The sequence below is a fragment of the Protopterus annectens genome, chromosome 3.part0 (assembly GCF_019279795.1).
Source record: "Protopterus annectens isolate FY-2018-M chromosome 3.part0, PAN1.0, whole genome shotgun sequence".
NCBI classification, from domain to species: domain Eukaryota; kingdom Metazoa; phylum Chordata; order Ceratodontiformes; family Protopteridae; genus Protopterus; species Protopterus annectens.
This window is the reverse complement of record NC_056731.1, coordinates 433,084,604-433,096,867: the sequence shown is the minus strand read 5'-3', so window position 1 is coordinate 433,096,867 and position 12,264 is coordinate 433,084,604.

Below are 12,264 nucleotides of genomic sequence, written 5' to 3'. Positions count from 1 at the left end.
TACTGTCCTGTACTGTGTTTGGACCCTATACTGAACTATCATACCTGTTAACTGCCCAAATTTTCACAGAATGTCCAGATGTGTTCCTTATCAAATTTGTAGTTTTCTGCCATATCACTGGGATGATCTCAGGATTAATGTGACTAAATATTACATACATTTGAGTTTCAGACTTCAAATCCTTCAGAACATGTATTTTAACACAAACCCCTATTTATTCCAGCACATATCTATAGGGAAAATATGTCAAATGTTTCCCTACTTCTGGGTCAATGCCCATGCATTATGTTGGCATTTGTCCAGATGTCTTGCATTTAAAGAGTGAGAGCTAACGGTGAAGCTCTGGTGATCACTGTGGCATTCCGTGCAAAGCCATTTAAACAGGAGTGCTATCCATGTTCGCTTACACAGTGAGGTTGGAGTAGCCTACCCTCTGCCTCCTTTGCGGCAACAATCTGTGAACTCCCATGATATGTATGATGTTGAATTTGAGGATGATAATTCAGGTACTAGAATTAATGATACTGATAGTACCCACCCTTTATCCCCACCCCCTCTGAGGAGGTCCGAGAGGCTGAGGAATCAGAGAGGGGAAGACTCTAGGTTTCAACCCTCACAGCATGGGAGAGGGAGAGGGGAATGGGTGAGGGGAAGGTTGCAGGGCGAGAGGCTACCATGGATCACATCAACAGTGGTAAACCAGTATGAAGAGGAAGTATTGCCTTACGTTATATTATATAACAAGCAATATGATTTGAAAATTTACAATTATAGTGATGTTGGGCTATGTTCTGCAGTTGCTGACCTGTTTGACAAAGGGTTATTTTTTGTGTCTAGTAGGAATGCTAAAATAGAAGAAGTACTTCTTAACTTAAAACTTTTCTCCAGGAAATTGAATTTAAAATTCTTTTTTAAAATTCACCGTGCTGTAGAGACAACAGAACATGGTTGTACAAGACCTAGTGCATTAAATCCTGTTATGCATCCCATGGTCCATATCTTCAAAAAAAATACGTGTTTGACTAAACAAAACACTAGGGGCCATATTAATAAGGCTAATTTATCTGATGAAGAGAAAGATATTTTGTATTCCATCTGTAGCAATAGGGCCCTTAGAGTGATGAAGCCAGACAAGAGAGGTGGGATAGTCATAATGAATAGGAATGACTATAGTAATAAAATGCTTAGTAATTTGCTAACAAATACATATGAAGAGACTATCATTAATGAGATCAATATAGCCTATCAAAAAATAGATCTCATATTGGAGGATTTACTAATTAATGAAGAGATCCCCCCCCTGAAATACAATTACTTGAAGCTTATGCATGCTAGGACCCCTGCTATATTCGGGGTACCTAAAATACATAAAAATCTTAGAGAGCCACCCCTTAGACCCACTGCGGATGCTAAGGGATCCAAGACTTTTCCCATGGCCAAATTGATTGATCAGCAAACAAAAAGTGTGTTAAAAACCCACCCTTGGCATCTAAAAGATTCCTGGGATTTTTTGACTAGAATATCTATTTATCATCATTGATATTAAAGACTTATTTTCAGTCATGCCTCATGGCATAGGCATGGAATGGTTTTATAATTACTTATGGCAATATACTGACCTAGATCATGGTAGAATACTTACTATTAGAACTTTGATGGAAGTTGTGCTTGATAACAACTTCATATACTTGAGCACCAATTATTCAAACAGAAAAAGGGTGTTGCGATGGGGGCAGCATGTGCCCCCATCTTTGCAAAAATCATATTGGCATATTGGGAAAGAGAATGTATAGCTGAGTCTAGATTTTCACAGTACTGGTCATTCTATGGATGCTATTTCGATGATATCATCATCCTGTGGACGGGGACTAAGGAAATGATTTATGGGTTTTTAGAATACATCAAAGGGACCACATATTTTTTGGGAATTTACTATTAATACAGATGATGAACAAGTTAACTATTTAGATATTACTATAAAGAAGACTAGGTTAGACAAGGAATTTGTGTCAACCTTGTATAAAAACACCTACCTACTCTAATACCCTATTACATTACGACAGCTGGCATCCTATTCATCAGAAGAAATCGCTAGTAAAGGGACAGTGTGTCAGATTAGCCTGTATGGTCTCTAAAATGGATGAATTCACCTGTCAGTGTGACCAACTTAGAGATATGTTGGTTAGAAGGCAGTATCCTAGACTATTTATACAAAATATTTTTTTGAGGTGATCCAAAAAAGGGTGGGGGGCCATTATTCCTCTCTTTTAGGATCAAGAACTAATATCCCCAATGATTCTAATGGCAATGATCAATACAGTGGAGATTTTAGGTACAGTTTGGTGTTAACTTACACAGTTCAAAGATATCAGCTATATGGTGAAGAAGAATTGGTTGATATTTACCATAGACACTAAATATGTTAAATTTTTAGGGAAGAGTCCTAGAATAGTTTATAAGAAAGATTTAAGTATCAAAAATGTGTTAGAGAGAGACGTATGGGAGAGGGGTACAGGAAAAATGAGTAGGTGTGGATCCTGTCCACAATGCAAACATATTATGGAGACAAGTGAAGTTAAGATTGCAAACTATGGTACTATTAGGTCAAGTAGAAGATATAATTGCAACACTAAGTTTGTGATATATGTAGCCCTGTGCCAATTGTAAACAGGGTTTTATATAGGTAAGACTAAGAATGCAATCAAGCATAGAATTTATCAACATTGCTATAATATAGGTAAAAAAAGAACAAAAAAAATGCTCTGGCCATCCATATTTTTACTTATTGTGATCATTTTTTCAAGTTTGTAGTTATTGATCATGTAGAACAAGGACCGAGAGGGGGAGTGATTGAGGAACATCTTGATCTAAAAGAGTTACAGTGGCAGCTACATGTTAATGCTACTCAGTTCCCTGGGCTCAATGATAATGTGCCTATTAGTTCTTTTTTAAAACTAAGGGCTAACTTAATTTTATAAAAAAATATTAAATACAATTGGGTGCATCTACAGAATTATTCTTTAGCAATTTTTGTACTGTATATTTTTATAATATGTTATAAATAGTTTTGGGTGCAGCATTTATATTGCATATAACATTGCTGTTTCTAAACAACGCATTTTATATAAGTTATATCAGGTTTTAACAGTGTGTGTATAGTCTTTGATTATATGTAAGAACAAATGGCAAAAAATTGGGTCTTTAGAGCTTTAAGAATTTGTTAGTTTGTTCTTCTTTCGGCTTTTCCCAGTTAGTGGTCGCCACAGCAGAACTCCAGTCCGCTAATGATTGGCAGTGGATTTTTTAAGAATTTGTTATTAATTTTTATTAATTAGTTTCATATGATATATAAGGCAGTTTGGGTAATAATTTAGTATTCTGATGAAGTCTTGTATTTTAGACAAAAGCGCTAAATAAAGGATACATTTTTGGCTGGCTACCTCCTGTGGACCTTTTATTCTTCCGTTTTTCAGAGGAGTGCTATCTGTGTTCACTTACACAGTTTCCTGACCAGCAACTCTGTTGCCTGCCACAAAACCTCACTTATTTGCATTTAAACTCAGTGAGCAGCATGAATATTCAATGAGTGCTGCTGCTCACCTTGCACACATGTAAACTCCATGTAGGCTTCCCGCAAAGCCTACACTGAGTTTATTGAATCCTACAGTGTATTTTGTTTTCAGCTTCTGAAAAACAACATAACAACTAATCCCAGTCAACAATTCTAATTTTCTAGGACTTTTCTGACAAATGACATTTTATTTTCATAAGAAAACTCCAGCCCTTCAACCACAGAAGCTTGCCATACTAAATACAGGTAACATGAAGGGCTAGCTACAACAATTAGACATCTTTCTTGATATTCACAACCCACGCATTCTAGGTATTACCAAATCATAGACAAGGAAGATATGCCTGACCTCGAACATCATTTTCCTGTTTACATATATGAAATTAACGTTTTCCCTAGTTTTAGATCTGGGTAGCAGCATCTTATTACTTCCAAAAAAACTCATAAAAACTGATATTGTTGCTCAAGTAATTTCTAACAGTGACTATGACCCAAACTGGCTTAACTCTCATATCTATTTAACTTCCACACACTCTGACCTCTCATTGTGTACCTTCCCCCCCTGCCGTCCCTGAAAAATTAAAAAAAATGGTATTCATCATCATCATCAAAATCCCCAGGTCCCTTTTTTCCAATTTTTTTCTACATGGGGTTGAGGTATCATGTTAACTGTCGCCAACTCTCTTGTTTCAGTGCCACACTCCTGCCTTCTTCAACACTCATGCCTGACTGTCACAGATCTTCTTTCACACAATCCATCTACCTCTTTGCTGGATGTCCTCACTTCCTCTTACCTTCTTCCTGTCTGTCCCAAATCTTCCACACCAGACTGTCTTCTGCTTTTCTGCACATGTCCAAACCAGTGTAATCTGTTCTCTTTGATCTTTTCTGCAAATGGAGCTACTTTGGTTTCTGCTGTTATGTCCTTATTTCTTCATCTGTCCCACAGAGTAAATTCTACCACCCTTCTCAGGTACTTCATATCCATCACCTCTAGCTTCTTCAACTGTTCTGCTTTTACTGCCCAGTTTTCTGTACCATACAGTAGTACTGGTTGCACCACTGTCTTGTACACCTTAATTTTCAGTTTCTTTGGCATTCTTCTGTCATTGACTACACCTGACACTCTATGCCAGTTGGCTGCAGCCCCTCTGATTCTAGTTTTGACCTCTTTATTCATACTTCCCTTCTCCTCAACCACCCCTCCCAGATACTTGAAGCTGTTTGCCTGTTCCACTATCTTCTCTTCTATCTCTATTCTCAGCTTCTTCTGATTTCCCCAGTTTGTTGCCATTACCACTTCATCTCCATCTTACAGACCACTCACATACAATATTCTCCTTCTCAATTCCCCAAAAAAAACAAACTCCCAGCAAAACTAATCACCTTCTACCTGAAAAATCCTGACCAAAATGTAGCTGCACTAAAAGCAAAGATAACCTGCACCAATAAAGCCACAGTAAAAAAACTTACAAGAGAAACACTCCAGGCATTACAAAATTAAACCCAAACTACTAAAATCCCTAATTAAAATCACATCTATTTCTTGTCAAAAATGGAAATGTTCCCCAAACCCAATAACAGTAGAAATTTACTAAGTTAATAAACCTAAGAAAAATGCCATTACAAGACATTACACAACACATGTTTTTAAATGTCCATTCATTAACAAAACATTATTCAAAATATATCCCAGTCTCCTGTGGAAACTAGTAGATATCAAATGCATATGAAATAGATGAAGGTGACATTAAATGTTCAGCAGGCCTCCTTTCAGTAATATGTTTCCCACATAAATTTTTGCCGTTGTCTAGCGTCCATCCTTCCCAGCCAAAATTTCTTTTCTCTTTGAAGCACCTCTGCTCATATCTCATTTTTATTTTCATCCATAAAAACAGCAGAAGTGGTGACTCACTACTGGACACCAATGGACATGACCTCTACTTTATTAACTTATGTCATGTTCATCTACCCTACTCTTTATGCCTCATCTATAATCTAAGCCCCTGTAGTCTGTAAAGCTCCAGACCTCATCAGCCATCATTTCAGGCCCATTTCTATTCATTCACTCCTTAGAAAATTGTTTAAACAGCTAACATATACTCATTACTATATTCAAGAGTACAAGTTACACCCTAATCAGCATGACTTTTGGATGGACAGAGGTATAATAACAGTTCTGTATACCTCACCTGATAATGTCATTCCGATAACTGACAAAAGCAATCTAACACATTCAGCTTACATTAACATTATAAAAGCCTTCTATTTGGTTGATCATCATCCATTATTTTAAGCCCTAATTGTTTTCACTTATTGCAACCAAGTGATGCCTCCAGGTGTTTCTGCAGTTACATCCTATTAACTCCTCTAAGTTTCTAATATTACTTGTGCATATTTGCATTAATAATTCAAAACCATGCTATAACACAAATCCATTGATATTTGACCTCTGTTTAGTGCAGCTAAATAGATATTAGTTGTTGCTCAGATAATATTTATTGATATTGTCATAAATTTCATGTTTTTTTCTGAATATCTTGACAACCAGGTAACATTGACTTAACTGATTCATGTGAAAGCACTCAGTATGAACAACATGCTGCTGACAATATGTATATAACTTGGCTGTTGAGATAGTTGCAAAATATTACAAACTTAATAGTAATTATGTTTACTGTGACTTATAAGATCCAGTTTAAGACCTAGAACCTACAAATACTACCACTATAAAAATAGTTTGTGCTGGAGTTTGTCATTTACACTTCTTTGCTAACCCCTAATGTTCCAGAGAAATGTACATTTGTTTGAAATGTGAAGACATAAATTGATTCTATCCAAAAGCTTAGGCTCTACCCATGGAAGTTACAGTGCAAAACCATTAGAGAGAATGAGTTAATGATAAGCCTAAAAGCCTTTGACTGCTACAGGGATTTTTATCTGTAACAGAACCTTCTTTGAAAAAAAGGCATAAATCAAATTCATCGTGCTGTAGTCCTCTTTTAAAATGTGTGCTTATTTCATTTTTCTGTCTTGATTTACAGACTTCCTGCTGAACTTCTATGTGCGTGACTCATCCTGCACACAGGTGACTTGATTTATAGATCCTACCCCAGATCACACCATAATTAAATGTATCTGGTACTAAGCATACACAAAAAGCAATCTTATTTGGAACCCAGAAAAGCATGCATCAGCACCCTCCATGAGCACATCCTATGTAATAACCATGATAAACTAGGAACAATATGCCACATTCAGTGTCTGGGTAAATGACCTTTGGCTGGGTGTGGGAAATGAAAATCTAAAGATTTTGGATCCTTGAGAATCAGAGGAGTATGTTACCTAAGGAGCCATTAACACTGACTAAATGAGGCATGCAAAAGGTAAGGCAGAGATGTCATAAATAAGAATACAGAAGCAGTTGTCAGATACTATGTGTCCTTGGTACACTGTTTCCATTAGAACCAAAATTATAGTGACTCTCGAGAGTGACATCAGGCCACAGCTCAGCAGACATAAGGGTAACAGATTTGTAATATTGGACTTATAATCACCAACTTTCTCTGGCCACAGATGTGCTCAGTGAGGAAAGTAGTGCAGATTGTAAAATGAATGTTACAAAAAAAAGAATTCTGAACTAGGGCAGGACCCTCATGTAGCACTTCTTACCTGCAGGGAATCACCTGTGCAATATGGACAGTTTCAAGTAAATTACTGGTTAGGAACCAGGTTACCTTCAGCTAAGCATTAGCTAGATAGGAAGGATTTCAAAACAAAGTTCATTCAGCCTTATAGCAGAACTACTGAGGCCTTATGCCCACTTACACAAGATGATGAGCTATATATTGTAAAAGATAAGCAGACAGTTTAACTACCATTGCTGTCTGTAGGGTACACCCAGACCACAAGAGTTTAACACTATGGTAATACTCTGCAGAGAAACAGATGTTATTTAAAGTTTCATTTACAAGGACAATGACAATAGACCTGATAATGTGCTAAGTTCCCAGTTCCCAGTTTAGCACATAGTAAGAGTAACTGGGTCATATTAATGCAAAAGATAGTGACATTGGTAATATCAAATTTCTTGCAAGTATGCACAGAAGGCACTAAAAGGCTTTTCTTAGTAGAAAAATGTCTATTTAATTTTTTGCAATGCACATTATAAAAAATGTATGCTATTTTAATATACTTTACTATAGGAATATTACAATGACTTACCTATAGCACCCTGTATTTATTTAAAAATAACAGAGCTATGTTGATAGCTGCCACAACCTAAAGGCAGTACTGTATTGCAATGTTGTTCTGTGTGAGAGTAGGGAATAAAGAACTTGTTTATGCTTTGAAAGTCTGCCTAATCCAGCTCAGGATCACAGTAGAGCCAAAGCCTGTTACAGCATTCAATGGGCAAAAAGCAGTGAAACTAATTCTGAGACCATGTTACGAACTTTGAATTCATCTATGGCTGATCTATGAGATACAGGAGGAAACAAGATCTCTCAAAAAATGCACACAGACAGGATAGGCAGACTCGGCACAGAGGGTAGCCCATTCTACCCTTCACTGAGAACCAAACAGAACAATCAAGGCTGCAAGAAACCAGCAGTGTTGGCTGGTACACCACTGTGCTGTCCTATTAAGTGCTTTTTTAGAAGGAAGTTGTGTGTGTTGAAAACAGCAGTGTGTGTGAGTCTTCCTAGTAAAACCTTGTCTTTTTATGAAAGAATGGTTGGTTGATTCTAAGCAGAATGGTGACCACTTCCTGCCATGCTCTAAGGCTCTGTTTAGTGTCAAATAGAATAATACAAGTATGATACTGGCACAATTATCACCATTGGAAGAATATCACAGGTTAGATGTGAGCCATATTTATATTTCCATTCTAATAGACCAGGAAGATATTACTAGACTTATCAGGACAGATAGTATCCTATCCTTAATTAACTTTCAGTTCATATGGATAACCTATTAGCTGTGAAATAAATAAATTTAGGAAGAAATACATAGACTGAAGTCGGCAACAATTTCATTCCTTGAGGACACTAAGTGCCCACCCCCATCCATCTATCTTGCTCTCATAAATTTAGTGTCTCTCTCCTTATATTGAAAAGTGTGAGTTACCCCATGTTTCATATATGACTGGTTAGTGCACACTGCAACTGTTAAGATAATAACTTACCTTTAAAATCAGCAACATCTGGTCCAAGGCCACTGATCATCGGAGAGTCCATATTCTGTCTCTCATTAATCATCTTGGGATTAATGCTTCTGTTTTGCTGGTAAGAGAAGGAGCATAGAGGCCTTATTTCCTGGAGACTGATGATCACCAGAAAGCCTGGTAACTGCTTTATTACATGCCAGCTTGGAATTTGTGCCTCTATTTTGCTCCTGTTGAAAGAAAGAGCAGTGGGCACGATTCCTGGTTGTTTCTGATTAAGTAGTGAGTGTCTGTGTTGGCCATTCCTGATTGGTCTGGTTACTATCCAAGGCATCTACCAGGAAAAAGCAACAATAAGCCTACAAACCCCTGCATCATCTGAAACATGACTGTTGATCACCAAAGAGGTTGTGGCCTGCTTCTCCTTTTGAGATTACTTCTGTTGTTTTGCTTCTAGTGAGAGAAGAAACAAAGAGGTGCTATATCCAAGCAGTGTGTAGATGTGGTGAGACCAGCACTAGTTGTAGCCAGGTAGTAGCCAATTAGGTTAACTATGGTTTAACCTAACTTCAAAATATCTTCCTAAATACTTCATCCATGCTGTGTCATACGCGAACTCCAAAATGAATTAACCCTGCATCTGAATACCCTGTTCAGTCTCGGCCTCTCGACAGGATATGTGCCCATAGAATGGCGCACAGCAATGGTGCTTCCGCTGCACAAGGGTGGGCCTACAACCGACCCTGGGAACTACCGACCAATAAGCCTGACCAGTCTGATCTGTAAGGCAATGGAGCGAATCATTATGGAACTCATAAATGGAGAGAATGGGAACCTCCAAACACTTGACCCCACAAAGTTCGGCTTCGTCAAGGGCAGATCATGCCTCCTGAACCTGGTGGACTTCTTTGAGACAGTTGCTCAGGCTATAGATAAGGGAAAGGAGGTACACATGGCTTACCTTGACCTTGCTAAAGCATTTGACACCATTCCCCATTCAGGTATTATTGATAAACTCACAAACCTGGGCATAAACCCTTACGTCACAAAATGGATTGCAAACTGACTCTCAGACAGATCCCACAAAGTAAGAGTAGTGGGATCTATGTCCGAATCCAGACCAGTAATGAGTGGTGTGCCTCATGGCTCTGTCCTGGGGCCCCTCCTGTTTGGCATATACTTCTCAAAAGTACAGACAAGCACTGAAGGGCTGTGGCTGACAAAGTTTAAAGACAACTGCAAACTGGGTGCTATAATAGAGTCTCTGGCTGACATGGATATCCTCCAGAAGGGTCTTAATGAGACTGATGCATGGTGTCAAAGCCATGGTCTCAAGCTAAATGCTAAAAAATGCGTAGTAATCCCCTTTGGAAAAAACAGAGTACCCACAAACTACCACATAGGAGGTAACCCCCTGAAATCTGAAGAAGTAATAAGGGATCTAGGGACCCAAGTAGATAGTCAGCTTTCCTTTGATAACCATGTTGCCAAGGTGGTTAAAAAATCCTTCTATGTGACCCATCTGATCACAAAAGGGTTCGCATCAAGATCTAAGGATGTAGTGGTGCCCCTCTACTCTTCCCTCATCAGACCCATTATTGAGTACAATGCACCAATTGGAATGTACCTGGCCAGGCATCTCCAGCAGCTGGAGAGACCACAGAAGTACCACACTAAGAGGATTACTGGCCTCAAACAATTGCCCTATGCAGCACGATTGAAAAAACTAAGGCTTTTCTCTGTTGCATACCGCCTTCTCAGAGGTGATCTCTGTCTAACATACAGAGCCATGTCCAACCCAGAACTGTTGAACATGCTCCATCTTAGCAAAACCAAATCTACTCGAGCTACATGCTCTAGGGATATAAACCTCAGCACAATAATGAATAGAACATGCTGGAGGGATAGATTCCATTCGCAAAAACTTCCCTTGCTATGGAACAAGGTCCCGATCTACATAAGACAGAGCCCCTCACTATCACTCTTCAAGAGGAACCTTGACGAGTGGATGGGTAACAGAAAGTTCACACCAGGGATCATACCAACAGCTCTACTAGATAGGGGCCAAGGGTACTAGCTGCTAGATCAAGGGCCTAGGGAACTAACCAAAGGGGCGGTGAATACCGCACAATGTGGCTGGGCTAATATATGCCTTCGGGCAGATAGCCCAGTACCTACCGATGAACCTATAAATCATCAGGGCCTACTTTAGTAGATTCCCCTCAGGTGTTTGGCAGTACCTTATGTAGCTGCAGGTACCCTGAGTTGACATTTCTACTGTAAAAGTGCCCTTGAAATTTCACCAACATCTAGTTGCACACAGGGCAACTAATTTGCATTAACAAGCACTTCCCTCAGAGTTACAAATCAGATATTCCTGGCTTTAAGTTATATTCTCAACAAAACTGTCCAGTTAATAAAAAGGGCCTTGTTTTCATAGATATGAACTTTCCCACTATCTCCATTGCTGGATATGGGCATCCTGAGGCAATATAGAAATTCCCTCATGTTAATTGACAACCAACTAATTCTCAAACAACCTGATAAGATATCTTAGAGATGCATTCATACAATGTCACAGGAGGGAAAACTCTCACATAAAAGCACTCCTAATGTCAATCAGGTTGCAATGATACACTTGCTACACTGATCACACATAGTATAAAACAGACGCATGGAACCACTTATCGTGAAGCACTTAAATGTAATATTCCTAATCTCCAAAGACCTTGTAGATGAAGCACACTTAAGAAATGCCCTCAGCATTCCCAAATTCACTCTTTCAAAACAATACCACCATAAACACATACAGCCACATCTCATGGAGCTTCTACTTCTAAGCCTATAAGGCAAGCCATCACAGAATCCAACATTCTGGTTATTGGAAACTCCACTGTGAGGCACACTGAGGTCCGTATGACCAGACTGAGTAAGAAGAAGGTCAAAGTCAGATGTTTATCAGGGGCCAGGATCCACCACATTATGCATGCACTCAGGTCATTGGACCAAAAGTACCAGTATGACTCAGTCGTAGATCACGTGGTTGTAAATGGCCTGAGATGTACCTCCCTCAACTATATGAAAAGAGATATCATGGAGCTCTCGGAATATGTGTTTCAGGCTGGCATGAGTCTAGAATTGAACAGCATGCAACCTTCTCCAGGGATCATGCCACAGTACAAAGAGAAGATGACTGACTTAATAACTGGCTTAGTTTCTGGTGTTATTAAGGGGAATGCAATATTTGTCAGCATGGAAGAAAATGGTCAAAAGATTGTGCTGCTTTGCCAGGGATGGTCTGCACTTTTCCCTCTAGGCTTTTTTTTCAACAATGTTTTTTTATTTTGATAAGAACAATAAGACAACATTATATTTCCAATCATAACAAAAAGAAGAACTATGTACAAAGTCCATAACAAAATAATACATTTCTATATACATACAGGAAATCAACTAAAATTTCAACAGTAAAGAATGCAACTTTTCCCAAGCAATTAATTTATGCGTTGATTTTTTTATTCTCAGCTTT